The following is a 16,454-nucleotide window of genomic DNA, read 5'->3' on the forward strand; positions in this document are numbered from 1 at the left end:
TTTCTACTTAAAACATGATTTTAAATGCATTATTTTTAACATTGTGGTATTAATACTTAAAGTAATCCTCCTATTTCTGCAGGTCACAGATTTGTTTGGGTCACCAGATCAGATGTAACACCGGTGCTGCAGCTCAGACTTCCCCAGTAAGGAAGGCTGGCAGGGAGCGGTCAGTGAAGAGTAAAACCCCTCCTCCTCTTCCTCTTCCTCACTCCCTGCTCCTGGAGATAACACACACACACACACACAGCCTTTAATGGATCCTCTCACCATCCAGCAGCTCGGCTCCTGCTCCTCGACAGTTGCTGCAGATGTGTTTGATCTCCTTCATCATGAACGCAGTGTTGTTGTTGTTCACGGCGGGTTGATGCTGGAGAGGTTTGGCGGAGCTCTTCATCCTGGCCAGGCAGAAAGCTCTCCTCCTCTTCCTCGGCTTCTGCTCCTCGGACGCGGCTGCAGGAGAGGAAGAGGTGCAGGAGGAGGAAGAGGAGGTGGCATTTCTGCAGCCGGACCTTGAACTCATCACGTTACCTTCACGACCCGCCATGTTTGAGCTGGACTGCAGGGCTGGACCCTCTCTCGCCCTCTGCTCCGTGGAGGAGGATTTTAAATGGGTTGCAGCCTCTCTGTGTTCATCCAATGAGACTCCACCAAAATAACAACCACTACTTCCGGCCGCAACTTTCAAAATAAAAGCACTCACAAACTGTGGTCAATCAGAATCACAAATAACTAAAACTAAATTTACTCTAAATTAACTTTGTTTCCTCCCCCAGTATATGTATTTCAGTTAGAGTATTAATGCTGATATATTTTGGAATATTTAGCTCATTTTTCTTTCATTTGAGACAGAAATTAGTGTTATACGATTATACAATATTGTTAAAAATGTGTATATGTAAAAAATAAAAATAAAATAATAATCTAAATTTAAATCATCTAAGTAACATTTAGCTCCATCTCGGATTAGCTTTTTGATTTACAGCCATGAAAAGTCCTGTATTTAAGAGTTATAATCTTTACTTTAAAAAAACAAGAGGTATATTTGAGAAAATTGTGCCGTGAAATGTAAAACTATAATTCAGATTTGCAAAATGTATTTGCATGAAAAAAATATATGATCCTATTGTATTGTATTGTTTTTGTTAGAACATTTTCTTAGTATTTTTTTTATAATAAGTTTTTGTGTGGATGTAGCTGCTGTAAACTCAGCAATTTCCTGTGAAGTAACTGTCTATTGGTTTTATTCTGAAGGCAACATATTCTCATTTCCGGTCACAGTTCAGCTATACACCAGTAGCTTGACACACCTGCGCGCCCACATAGATTCAACCAATCACAGGTCGGCATTGCGTGCCGGCAGCCAATCAGGTGACGCGCCGGGAGATTTGGAAATTTTAATGTAACTGATGTTACAGATGATTCACAACCTGAAGACCAGGTGACTCTCTGTAGGTAATATGAAGCTTTTCTCCCTCTCTTTACATCTAAACACTCAGGACTTTCAGCATAATTGGTGTTTACCTTAATGACTACCTGTTTGATTTGTTTATTACTCATTGATAATAAAACCAGGATCATAAAAAAAGAGATTTAAGACTCTTAAATGTAACACATTGGGTATTTCAACCAATAATATGATAATAAGACATTGGTACAAATAAGACAAAAAGATTATTGAGAGACAAGTAGAATACAATGATTAAAAATAAAGCAAGATGCGGATCCTACATTACTAAAAAGTTTCTTAATACTGTATCTATTCGTGGATCTGAGACTGCATGTACTCATGACTCATGTGGGGTTAAACGCTCAGTGTTGTAGGAAGAGTTTGCAGACTGAGCAAGAAAAGACAGCACATCTAACAGCTTCAAGATGATAAAAGATCCTCTGCCAACATATAAAATAAGTTAAAACATACTCTGCTTTGGCTCATGATTTGTGTCTAATGTGATTTTAGCACAAAGAACAGATCAATCACCCTCATAAAAGATTCTTAAAATGACATTTACCCCTTTTCCCTCACTGAAATATACACAATCTATGAATAGATACTGCTTTATGCAAGAAGACTCCAAATTACATTACATTACAAGTTTTCAGAGTATTCGTACGAGAGTTTCCACATCACATGAGTATAAGTTGCATTCTGGACAATGACTAAGGCTGTAAACTAGTTGTGATGTTACAAATGATTCTTGCAGGTATCTTAAACTTAGATTTAAGGTGAGAAAGGAGAAACTTTGCACCCTCAGCAGATGAATGTGAAACCAAACTATGCACAGTGAAGCTCAAACATCCAACTGAAGGAAGAAGAAAACATATTTTTGAGTTGAGGAGGACCCAAATTATTATTTTGGTAAGTTTGTAAAGATGGAAAAAGCATGACTGAACAACTGACTTCTGAAATAAAGACGCATTATGTTCTATGGAGGCTCAATAAACTGTCCCAACCTGTAGTTACAGCCCTCTACCAGCAGGCGGAGCTCACTTACAGGCAGTGTGGATGGAAATTAATTCATCCCCTGCTCTAAAAACAGTGACAGACTCTGAGCTGCAGGGTGCAGACTGGTTAGGAGGCGTCTCAGTCTAATCAGAGCCAACTCTCTGTTATCTCCCTCATGGTATAACACTGAGCCTTGGAGCCCTGGATGTGTGTGTGTGTGTGTGTGTGTGTGTGCGTGCGTGTGTGTGTGTTTGAGATTGTGTGATTGCTCGAGGATGATTGTGGCTACACTTTCGTTTATACAAGGCTATATTTTGTCATTCCCCTCATGTACATTGTGTGTGTGTGTGTGTGTGTGTGTGTGTGTGTGTGTGTGTGTGTGTGTGTGTGTGTGTGTGTGTGTGTGTTGATGATGGTGTATTTTACGTAACACAACGATCAAAAGCATTAGCTGCGTGCGTCTTTCTGCCTTTGCTGATTGAAGCAGATGATGATGATGATGATGAGGCTTTTCAAATTCAAAGTACAAGGTTGCGTATCACAAGATAAAAGGAGAGCAGTTTAGTGAATAACGCCTCGTCTTGAATGAGCTCTCCTCCAATAAATATCAGGCCTCTGGTTATCCTCTCAGTGAAGACGTTGACTAATGACGAGGAAACCAAGTCCAACAGAAATCACTTTTAATCATCCCTCTTGGCTGTCAGTATGTTTATTTAAATGTACTGTTACTAGTTTTGTATTATTAGATTAAAGATAAAAGGTTTGGAGCGTGTCGGAGGCTTGGTGGATTAACATTAGCTGGCAGGTTATTGATGTTACACCGTACAGTACAAAGTAAACTAACTGGGCAGACTAGTGTGTCGCTAACAGCGATTTTAAAGAGTAAGGACCAAACCAGCATCTGTCAGGTCCAAAGTGACATGTGCACATCCATGAACATTAGGGCTGAGTATCAGTACTCGATACCCTTAAATTAATCGATACCAAGTAGTATCGAAACGTCTCCCGTCAAACGATACCTGCAATCGATCCTTTTTGGAGCCAGAGCTAGAAAATATGACTATTTGTATGGACTTGCTCACAGCCAATCAATGCAAACCATCAAGTGGCATGCACGGTAACCACCTGACTACCAAGACGCTCCAAAAAAAGTGTGTTCTTCGATTTAATGCAACAATATGATTGGCCCACTGCCACAGCAGCTACAACCCGTCTGTGGTGGTGAAGTCGCGGTGAGTAGAGGTGACATTTTATGCGATTTAAGCACGTACTCACACTAGGCCCAGTTGACTTGTATCATGCCTGAGAACGATTGTCCCCACTCCCCTGCTGGCCTGCGCTCACATTGCATATAACGACTAGGGCCCGAACACGCCTATGTCATCACAGTGCAATTTTTTTATGTTGAAGAAAGCGCTCTTGCACGGCACAATGGAGTTAATAATTTTACGTACTTTGTGGACCTCACACATGCCTTATAGAGCTTTATCAATTATGCAACGCAGCGATTTAATGGGACAGTCACATCATTGACATCACAGTTAGCGATCACACACCACTGCCACTGTGCCCAAGCCCACCTCTACAAGCAGGGACGGGTACGGTTCAGCTTACCATCCCCAGGCCCGATACAGAGCGATCACATTAGTCAAACGAACCAGACTTTAGGGGTCAAACGTGCTTGGGCCCAGTATGGAGCACCTACTGTGATTACGCCCTAATGCTTCTATTCACATGATGGTTATCGAATGAAGTACTCAGTTGGCATTGGTATCACTTTAAGGGTTCTTGGATTGGTACTGGTATCGTAATTTTTGAAACGATACCAAGCCGCAGTTTCAATGCTGTTAAACAACCTGCTAAGTGACGTTAACGGTGCACTTTTCCCCAATGAATGTTTGATTGGTGGCTCGTTCAACAAGCTAAAGTGATGGGCAACATGTGTGATCATGTCTGTAAGTTAGATAATAAGTAGTCCTTAGCAGGAAAGCTGATGTGAGTTGTTGTGTAGCAGGATGCAATCAGGCTCAGTGTGACCATCTGTCTATGATCGAAAGCCACATTATCGCACACTATGCAAGATTTGATTTACTGTATTGAAATGGATTACACAAGTAGAAGATGGAACTATATTTAATCAATATAATGCACAACTAGGTGGCACACCATCTTTAATAAAAATAGTTTAAAAATATACATTTCTCCCTTTTTTCCAACATTTTAGGATTAATATCTGCACTGTTACGCTGATACTTTTTATGTTTTATGTGACGCTCTTCAAATTGCCTTGCTGTTGAAATGTGCTTTAAAAATAAATCTGCCATGCTTTTTTCTCTCAGATTTTTCTCAAGGGAGAACACAGGACAAGTGATTAACTGAGTAGACATGTATTGATAAAAAAAAAAAGACAGTTGGACTTCATCCCATATGTTTAAATCTCTACCGCTTATCCGATGAGTAGCCTGATTAACAACCACTCTTTGACTGCTGTTGGTCTCTTTGATGAGAAAGAGAAGTGAGATTACAGCAGTGGTGGTGTGAGGCTAATCAATAAATCCATGGTCTCACTCACTTATATAAAGAAGCTTAGAAGACCTTCGGTGTGTGCCGCGTGATCGAAGCCAAGGTGTTGGCATCTGCATAGATATAGTGACGCATGCAAAAAAAACAATGCAAGTATGATTCATATTACATGCAGAGGAGACAGAGGAGAGCTTTGATTGGTCTACGCTTAGAGCAAGGACGCAGAAGTACAAGTATAAAACACAGAGATGATATCAGCAAAATGATTAAGTGTAAAAGTTGACATGTGAGCAGCATTTTAAAGGATTTAAAGGATAGTTTCAGGGTGTTTTAAGACTGTCTAAATCCTTACATACTGTTCAGGGTCTAAATTGACCCTTTTATCACATTTGAGAGCTTTAAAAACACCCTATACACATTTTCTTTTAGCCAGACTCTTTCTAATGTGATCCACAGTATTCAAAAATGGAAATTAAATGCTTTTTATGGTGTGTGTGTGTGTGTGTGTGCAGCTGATACTCATTTTTATATATGCAATTTTACAAATTTCAGCAAAAATCAGCATTCAAACACGTTGTATTTATCATATTCTATCATATGTTTTCCTGGATCATAAAATACTGATTGTTAAAGATTAATCAAACATTTATTAATGACTGATGGGGGAATTTATGGATGTGAATTGGTGTAGAGACTAATTGTGAGTCAGTATATGAACAGTATGTGAGGGTTAATACGATGCTGATGTGCTAATATGTAGAAATAGGTCTTGGTAGCTGTTGTTGGTTTCAGTGGAACAAATTTAACAGACTTGGTAAAACATTGCTTTAAATCCCTCTTTTTAACTCTATATTATTATTATTCATTCCATAATCTACCCTCTTTATCTGAATTATAATTCTCCCAAACCACAGTGAAAAGAATCAGAAGAAACAGAGCTGAGACGAAGCTTTGGCAACAATGTGGGTGGATGTAATTTAGCTCCAGTCCTGCCATCTACACAGATGAGGGCCTCAGTGCAGAGCCCACAGAGGTTTGTGAGGTTAAAGCTCAACGTGCTGCTGACAGTAATGGACTTCATGCCTCCAAGTGTCTGACAAGCCTGAGCACTTCTTGATAAATGACACAGAAGTACATGTTTGTTTAGAGAGCATGTGCAGCACCTACTGAGACCACAGGTGTGCTTCTTGTCACATCAGAAATGGCAGCGTATCCTCGGTGAGTCAGAGTGTGGTCCGTGCAGCTGTCAGATTATTTTCTATCTATGGAGGCACCGAGCTCGTTTCTGTCACCATAAACTACAGTGTCCAACAGAGTCTCTCACGGTGCCAGCGGTCTCAGCATGTATTTCCCCATGAAGGGAGCAGATTATGACTCCACGCTCTCTCTTCAGCGCACTATGCAGTTGTCAGTCACGACCGCGTCGGCAGATAGCAGAGCCTGCATAGCTTCTTATCTCTTTGTGCTTTTGTGCTGTGACGAAGATTCACATCTGCCCCGACAGAATCGATTTCACCTTGACCCGCCTGAGCCGTGATTCACCATCTCCATGGTACTGAGTCTGCCTGACGACTCTAACGAGGTTTCAACTTTGAGCAGACACACACAATTGGGTCTGAAGCTTGTTACCTAAACTCCTTGAAGCATGAAGAAGGATGTAGAAATAAAAACGCAGAGTTGTTGAACTTCACTGTGTTGCCGTTGTCTGTGATTTGCTTCTTTTTTTTTTTTAAAGAGGGCACTTTCTGTCTGGGTTTCTGTTTTTTTTAATCTTTCCTTTAATGTTGAAGCTGAAAAGTAAAGGCAAGAAGCCACATCAGTGCAACTCAAAACCTTTGTGCTTCCTGTTTCATCCCTTCATTTTTTTATACCTTATATTTTGTGGGTTGTACATCTGATTCAGCTCATTCTAAAAAGAGGACGAATGCACATTTCCTGGGTATATTTTTACTCTGGGCTTCAACTGGAATATCTTTTTACCTCCCGTCTCTTCTGTTTCCTGTTCTTTACCCAAAATATAAACCTCTCAAATACACCGGCACATGTTCGAGCTCGAATCTGATCTGAAATGTAATCTGATGTCACTTCGTGGAGGAAGTAGAGCTAACAGACTGAAGCCCCGACTTTTGATTTGAAGCCGGCATTTTAATATATGTTCACTTTACATTTTGGGTATTTATTTAACAAAGACATTTGATATTATAATTGTATGTAAATGACAAAAAAATCATTAAAGACATGTTATACAACCTTTGAAATATTGTCTTGTCTGTGTATTTTAAGGTACAATTCCTTGGTGAAAGTGCTACTACTTTATAGATAAAGTTAAAATGATCAAATAAATTAAGTAAACAAATAAAAAGGGTATTGATCAGAGTACAGAGGTCATGTGTCTGTGTCTCTACAGCTCTGCACTCAACTGTCGAATGACGCCATGATCGATATCGGCTGGCTGCTGCAGGCTCACTGATCACACGTCAAACCTGCTTTTAAGCTCGAGTTTAACTAACAAATGTTTGCTATTGATGCACTTTTGCTCCATTTCAAGAAGAAGTGAGAAAGTACAAAAAAAGAGAGAACATTTAATGGGTCAGTTTAAAGGAAATCACACACTTTTTTCCCCCCGTTCACCACTAATGGTTTTGGGTTTTACTAGCTGAGGTTTTAAGCTGCACTTTGCTTGAATATTTTAAAGTTTTACATTTATATTTAAAGAGGACATAACATGCTTTTTTGTGATTTCTGTCATTTTTATGGTGTTATAATGTCATATGTTTATTTTACACACATTTCCAATGTTGAGGTGAATGTAGAAATGTTGCTTTTATATCAAAAACCAGAGCTTTAACCTGCAAAGTTTGCAAAGATACCTCTACTTCCTCCTCCTCGAACTGGTGTCAGATTATTCGCTCATGCCCAAAAATGGTCGTCATCTTTTTTTAGCACAACTTTTGTCTTTTTAATGGAGATTTGTTTTCAAATGTAAAGTGCATTACAAATACAATTTATTATTATTATTTTTTAAGGTTGTTTCATGGTTGTTTGCGTTGTCCACTCACATATTTCGGATCTGATTTCTGCTCGAACATGTACGGATATATTTGAAAAGTTTCCATTTTGAGTTAAGAGAGAAAAAGAGGTGAAATCCGACTACTGTTTGTTTACGTAGCTTCTGGATTTAACTAATCAGGACAGAGGAGGGTTTGGGGAGGATTGGCTTTAAAGACACAGGAGCTAAAACAGTCACAGGACTGAACTGAGGGGCTTCATAAAGAGCCAGTATGAGATAAATAAGGAGTTTTTTTTAACTGTGCAGTAAATCATGCCAAGATATTATGCAATATAAATCTAGAGCTGGACATGGGCATGATACATCCCCTCGAGGCCATTTTGAAAAGCTCTGTTTTTGGTTGACTAAATAGCTGTTTTAGTGCGGATGAAGGGATGGAACAGAAAGACAAAGATGTGTTGAAACTGCTCCATAGCAAAGCAATAGTCCTTATGAAAACAGTCCACAGTGAGATTATCCTGAGAAACCAGGACACTGTCTCTGGAAACATGATGATGCTGCTTTTTTTTGTGTGTGAGTAATTTGTTAATATTTTCAGCGTGATGAATTAACTCCATTTACCTCCATTGTTACTGGACTGGTGACTTAAGTCTTGACCCTTACATACTGTTCATATTCTGACTCATAATTAGTCCTTACACCAATTCACATTCATAAAATCCCCATCAGTCTTTAATAATCTTCTTAATCTTGTGGAAAAAAGACTATTTTATGGTCCAGGAGAACATTTTATATAGAATATGAAGAATACAACATGTTTGAATGCTGGTTTTTGAATTTTTTGGTAATAAACACAGGTCAAATTTGTACAGTTGCATATATAACAAGGTGTATCAGCTGCACAAAAATAAAAAAAAATATGGATTTTATTTCCATTTTTGTATACTGTGGATCATGTTAGGAAACGTCCAGCTAAAATAAATGTGTATAGTGTGTTTTTTACAGCTCTTAAATGTAAAAACAGGTCAAATTTGACTCTGAACAGTATGTAAGGGTTTAAAGAGCAGATGTCTCAAAACCCAAACTCTTAAAAATGGCTGTAAATATTTAGGTGAGCTCCCCCCTTTAAATCGAATCACTCATGGTCATTACTGTCAATATGATTCATCTCTTACCGGACAACCAAATAACCTCCCCTCTTCTCCTCTGACACCTCTTGTCTATTTCTGATCTCTTTTCTCCCCCACGCCATTACCCCACATATCGCCTACTCATCCCACCAGGGGGGGAAGGGAGTGGTTCTGTCTCCGTCGGCCGAAAAAATATTAATCATCCTCTGGCCTTTGATAGTGCTGCTGCTAATTTAAGCCCTCGAACTGAGAGACTACAATCCTTGACAGAGATTTAGTATGCAGAAATGAGTGTGGCGCCGTGCCGCTGAGACAGATAGGTAGAGACCTGCTGTTTGGATCCTAAAACTCACTCCCTCTGCCATTTATTAATCTCCGTCACGCTGCTCCTTTCTACCTCCATTTTCCCCACCACTTCCTCCGTCTACGCGCTAACATCGGCTGCTTCAGGAATCTCCTTGTTACATCCGAGGGGCCGGACGGACACAAAGCTTTGGGGTGTTCCCGGGTGACTAAAAGTTAATTGTTGTTTATTTAGGAATAGAGTGGAGTGGATGGAAGAGGGCTAAACATGCTGTGTTGCTTGTAGATAATTAACCTCACAGCAGGAGAGCAGCTTCATTCACTGCTCTCTACAACTTCACAGCATCAGTCTTCAAGAAAACAGGACAGGAAGTTAACGAGAGGTCGCTTCATCTGGCGTTCAGTGGATAAACCTCACAGAGTCGACAAAGTTATCGTCACTCCAGGATGGGAAATTACAAGGATATCCAAACATGGATTTACTGTAGGTCTCAACTTATAATTGCATCACAACTAGACTGTCAAACTGAGAAACTGTGGGTCACATGATAGCCTCAAGTTTGACCAAAAATAGTCATAATTTGACATCTTAACCCTTACATTCTGTTCATATTCTGACTCATAATTAGTCACCACACCAATTCACATTAAAATATTCCTCATCAGTCTTTACAAATGTTTGATTAATCATTCAAATCATCCTCTTCCTTTGAGTGATGCCGACAGACTTCGCATACTCATTTTGGGATTTGTGTCTCTGCTCTTTTGTCTGACCTCTTCTAAGTGGTTTAACATTAACACTGATGTATTTCTGATGACAGCTGTGGGTTGTTTTGATGAATTTGTCGGGTCATTGTCAACCGAATCTGATCAAACCACACCCACACAGTCCTGGTGAAGAAGATAAGAGTTTCTGAGTGTTAAACTCTTAATGTGTAACACCAAAGGATGATTTTATCCTTGAAACGTAACCCCTAAGTAACATAAGATTTTCAGGGTCTTTTTATACCAGATAATTAAATTATTCTTATTTTAAGTTTTTGGGGGGTAGAACATACTAATACAAATGAGAAGATTGGTCTAACATGAGCTTTTTACTCATATTTTTACACATGATTTTGAATATTATAATAAACACTCATAGTTCTCATAGCTTTTAACCTTCTATAATTCATAAAGATTTGTTTACATAGTTTTAATAGGGAAATTGTAAAGCGACTTTGAGTACCAGATAAAGCGCTATATAAATGTGATTTATTATTATTATTATTATTATTATTATAGCTACCATGATATTTGCCTTTCATCTGCAAACTGGCAGCTTTTTTTAAACTTCTCCACAAAAACAAAATTTGAGAAGGCTATCGTAGCGAAATGAAGAGTAAGCGAGAGTCCATCAAAGAAATTTTTTTTCCCAAATATGTTTCAGGATGGATGGTTTGAAAAATTAGGTTGAAAGATTTGTACTAGAAATATGAAAATGTAACTTTTTTTAAACCAAAAATTACACTGTATTTTGTAAAAAAAAAAAAAAAAAAGTGATTATTGGAAAAGAAAGTTTTAATATAGTTTTGATTTTTGTTTTTTGTTATTTAAATATTGTTTCATTATGTTTTATAATTATTGTGTTGGGTGTATGTTTCTCTTGTAAAGTCACGTCTAATTGATGAATTATCAATACTGGAGACTAGAAACTATCCCGGTCAAGTTAAGAGTGACAAAAACTTTGTGGTAAAATGTAATATCATGGATGAGAGTTGTGTGACTTGCTATATATTGATCAACTTTACTAAAACTAACATCCAAACAGACACTAAGTACCATTTATGTAACCCACAGAACACCAGCTACTCATTGAGTAAATGTGCAAAACAGACAAAACTGGACATATATAGTTTTTTTTCTCATGACAAAATGATCTACTGTCGATCTTGTTTGGTGTCTTCTTCTCTCAGCCTGTCTATAAACGTGTTGGCACCAAACGCAGACGGCACCGAACACAACAGCGCTAAATAACATGTGATGTGATGAAGACGGACAAAAAGAAATCTGCGAGTTCAGCTGCAACAGAAAGTTCAGTGTTCGTCTTCTTCCAACAGTTTCTTTATCTTATTCTCTCTCGCTGCCATTCAGTGTTCAAAAGACCCCCATACTACCCCCCCCACACCCCACACCCCTCCTCCTGTCTCTGACTGGACCCGCTATGTGCTGAATTAATACAAAGTGACAGAACAGCAGCGCCAGTAGGAGCTTGTGTGTGTGTGTGTGTGTGTGTGTGTGTGTGTGTGTGTGTGTGTGTGTGTGTGTGTGCATCCCTGTAAATGTGTGAATGTGAGAGTTGGCATATCACAGGGATATGAGTCACCCCTCTCTTCTCTCCATCTCTCTGTCTCCTGTATGCGGCTCATCTGTTTTGATAGGTGGCCTTCACAAACACAGACAGAATACTTAAGGGGAAGATAAAAAAAAAATCCATCCTAAAAAAATAAAAAAAAATGTTAAAACAACAGCTACTGGGGACTCTGGCTGCATTATTATGGTTATTGCTCGTGTATTATACTCTGCCTGAGGACAACTCAAACTGTAACCCCCCCCTCCGCCCCTCCCTATGGCTGAGGTGCCCAGGGATGAAGCACAAGGGGGCTCACTTAAAGCGACCACGGGTGGTGGGGAGGCAAATATCAAACAGAAGCTTGCAGGCAGGCTGCAGAACAAGAAGCAGTACAGCAACACAGCAGGCAAAAAATGAGGGATTAAAAGCCAAAAACAACTTTACTGAATACACATAATAGAGTCTGACCAGCTTTAATTGTGAACTGCATCTCTCTATGTTATCCCACATTGTAAGACATTCAAATGCTGGTGAGACAGCTCCGGGAATGAAGTCAGAAAACAACTAAATTAAGCATCAAATATATGAAAAAGAAGAAAAAAACCCTTTCTCTCTTTGTGAAGTTTTATTTAGCAGTCGCAGGTTGTGAAAACAGAACACTACATATTTTATTTTATGGTGTTTTATTTAGTTTGAACCTTGTTGCTTCTTTATACTGATGCTCTGTTTTTTATTGAAAGGGAGCTTTGAAAAGCACAGTTTAAATAAAGTTTATTATCATCATTATTACTCTACTCAAACCTTTATATTAATGCCGTTTGTTGCTCCTCTTTATGTACTAAGGTTTTGGTTTAGTGTTTATTGCAGAATCTTCATTGTTTCTTGAAGCTTGCTCAAATAGTGGAGCATTTTGAACCTAATCTAACTGAAAAAACATTTGGTATAGATGCTCAATTGCTTTAATCAACTCTTATATACATAAGAATACATGAGATGCTGCTGGCATGTAGGACGGAGTTTGCAAAGAGTTTGAGAGATGTAGAGAAGCAGATGAAGCAGGCTAAAGGAACCAGGGTACTACTAAATGATAAATAACATTTCTACACAACATAACTTCACGATTGCACTGAGTAAAGTTGGACAATAAACTCATTTCATCAAATTTACCAACACTGTATATTGTAGTTTTCGATATATAAATAGTCTGAATCCCATTTAAACTGAGAATATCTGAAGACATTGACATTGACCAACCTATCATCCAATTATTCATTTTTTTATTACTCATTGAGGCTGCTGATTACTTGATCATTTGGTCTATTAAAATAAACAATCATGTAAAATGAAGATAAATAACAAATTCTCCCAATTAAGAACCTAGAACAAGAGAGTGTTTTGACATTTCATTATAATCATTATTGTAATTACTCCTGACTTAAAAATAATAATAATAAAGCCAGATTAAGAGAGTAAATATGTGCTGCTGCTCATCATGATCCAGATAAATCAACCACCACAGAGCACTGAGCTTCACAGACTTATTATATATATAACAGATATACAGGCGTACTGCACAACACCACAGCTCCCAGTACCTCCCACTCCCACTCAGACGACTGAGCCTGTCCTTACTATGTTAATCCCAGGAACATTGAACTTTACTTTGTAATCCCAGGAACAATGCACACTTCTATATAGTATCAGGAATTTCTGTATATTGCAGATTTATATAATTACAGATTATTTCCCACATAGATTGTTTATTCTATATGTTGGGTTTTTTTTTAATCACTTTCACCATTACGCAACTACTGTTATGTAATTTTTTTGAATTTCTCCCTGTAGGTTTAGGGTCAATAAAGATACCTTACCTTACCTTACCCTACCTTACCTTACCTTACCTTACCTTACTTTACCTCACCTTACCCGAGGGCTTTCTACTGTAAGACACACTATTATATTCTCATACAGTCTGACATGACAATAGCTGAGACCTTCCCACTATCTTGAGTGTCAGCTTGGGTCTGAGTCACAGGCCTTCCTTTGGCTCAGGTTTTCTCTCTCAGCACAATGCCCGGCTTGTCTGAGCTGTGAATGGATGGACCCACGTGCCAGCGGAGGAAGAGTGAGAAGAGGAGGAGGGGTTTGTGTGTGTGTGTGTGTTTGGTGGGAGGCAACAAGGCAGTGTGCAAGTGTACTTTGCATTTATAAGCTCGCTCTCTCTCTCTCTCTCTCTCTCTCTCTCTCTCTCTCTCTCTCTCTCTCTCTCTCTCTCTCTCTCTCTCTCTCTCTCTCCTCTCTCTCTCTCTCTCTCTCTCTCTCTCTCTCTCTCTCTCTCTCTCTCTCTCTCCTCTCTCTCTCTCTCTCTCTCTCTCTCTCTCTCTCTCTCTCACTTCCTCCTGCCCTGCGTGCACTCTTTGTATTCTGCCCAGGTAGTCCTGGCTCTCTGCTCTAGGCCTCTTTAAAGTATGCAGATAGCAGTGTTGATGTATGAGCAGAAGAGAAAAGACAAAAGAAAAAGGCTTTTACTCTGTGGGAGGGGGTTTGCGTGCATCATTCCCACCATATTCTTCAGACTACAGCCAACCCTGTTTCTTTTTTTTGTGTTTTTTTAAAACTGTGCAGCCTTTATGTTACAATTTACAAAAGCCTCCATCCTGGCTACCCTGTCCTACTCTTCTTCTTCCTCCTCCTCCTCCTCCTCCTCAACCTCTTCCCACTCCTCCACCTCCTCTCGTTCCTTGTCTTGGTCTTTCATTCAGGTCCGTATTAGAGCTCTCTCTGTGTGCTTGAATGAGAGTGTGGTAATGCCTGGATCTTGGTCTTTGTGCGGCGGGCTAACATCCAACTGAGCTGACCTGGATTTATATTGCTGGAGCGGAGCTGTGCCTGCTTGCCTGCTTGCCTGGATCAGGAGTGACTCAAGATGATGAAAAACCTGGTTGAAAATCCAAAATACAGGCTTTGAAATGGATCTGATGTGAATAATGTGCATAAAAAAGAGTGAAACGATAATTCATGGGTAGTTTGCAACCTTGTGCTATTCTTATCTTCCACATTATGGGTGCATATTGTGCTGTTCAAACCTACAGACTTTCACCTCAAAGCTGCATTAATCATCACAATCACAATATGACCATAATATGAAAAAGCGTTGCCCTTGATGATGAAAACACACAAAGAATTATAACCAACAGTGTTTCCCACAAAATTTTGAGAGACTATGGTGGTGTAAGTGCATCATTCTGCTGCACTCAGAGAGCACAATTGAGAGGTTATATCTAAAAATTTAACTACTAGTTATATTAGGTATGAATGGTGATGACACACCTACAAAGCATGGGAAACAAATTTTACCAGTTCATAAATGTTCAAAACAAAACCATCAAAAAAGTCTAATGGTCCTATTTGAGCTCTGAAACGAAGACAGCAGAAGTGATTATCCAAGTTCAACTAGCTCTTCACTGAGGAAACATATAAAATACTGTCAGTAAATCTCTTTCTCTACATTGTTTCAAGTTACAATTTGGAATTAAAATGAAAACTTCAAGAGAAGAGAAGCAACGTAAAGTTTTGGAGAGTGTACAGACATGTTTGGATCACTATGAAAATTTGGCGACACTATTTAGACTATGGTGAGCTGCCACATTGTGTATAATTCATGGGAAACGATGACCAACTTTGCAGCCTTATGGAGCTTTTTAGCCTCTTCTGGCTCATACTTTTGGTTTCACAGCACATTCACTATATAGTTCAGTTTCAGCAAGTTTCATCCATCTTATTTTCAGCAAAGAAGTCCTGATAAACCCTCTGAATATTAACTGCCTTTCAGTATTTGGCAGTCAGACAAACTTTAAAGACTAGATGCTGGAGAAAGAGGAACATCTAACAGCTTAAAAGAAACGCATTTCTCTCTGAGTGATTGATGGTGATTTAACTGGGGTTAAAAGGGAAAGTGAATATTAGATTTACGATCATCAACGGGACAGAAATATGGCTCCCAATAAAAAGGGTTAACTGTTTGCTAATAAATTAGCCGTGAGGTCGTAATACATCATGCCCACGTGTTGTCTTCCCTCTAGTAGCCATGAATTGATTAATGCAGCTTCAACTACATGTGTTTGTCACTGCCGTCCAAAACCGCTACAGAAATGATTGACATGATGTGGTCTGCAATGTTTAATGTGACATGCTAGACTCTTAGTGACTTTATAGTGAGTTACAGCTCATTGTTAAGCTGTCTGACTGCAACTTTACTGTTTAGGTTCACTCTCATAGTGTCATTTTTAGAGAGAAAAGCTGTAAAATAAAAAAACACTGTACACTACCTGCTCAGCACCAAACAGGCAAACAGACACAGTTAGCTGTAGACTAGCTGGTGAACATAGTGGAGCATTTAGCAGCTTAAAGAGCCAGATATTTCCCTCAGGAGTTTGTAGAGAGCAGAAACAGAGCTAAAAGAGAGTGAATAATGGAGTTAGATTCAGCAGGTGGACAGAAACACGACTCCTAATGAAGGATAATGTTGCTCCATAACTGCTGGATGTGGAAATAAACAACTGTTTGCTAAAAAGATCGATATATTAACTTACAACTGTGGATAAAACAAACCATCTTTATGGTTTTGGTTTGGCTTATGAAGAAAAAACTATGTGGTTAAAGTCAGGGACGGTTTGTGTGTTAGGCACATTTACTTGGTTAAAATAAGGG

This window comes from Scomber scombrus, chromosome 8 (genome assembly GCF_963691925.1).
Source record: "Scomber scombrus chromosome 8, fScoSco1.1, whole genome shotgun sequence".
NCBI classification, from domain to species: Eukaryota; Metazoa; Chordata; class Actinopteri; order Scombriformes; family Scombridae; genus Scomber; species Scomber scombrus.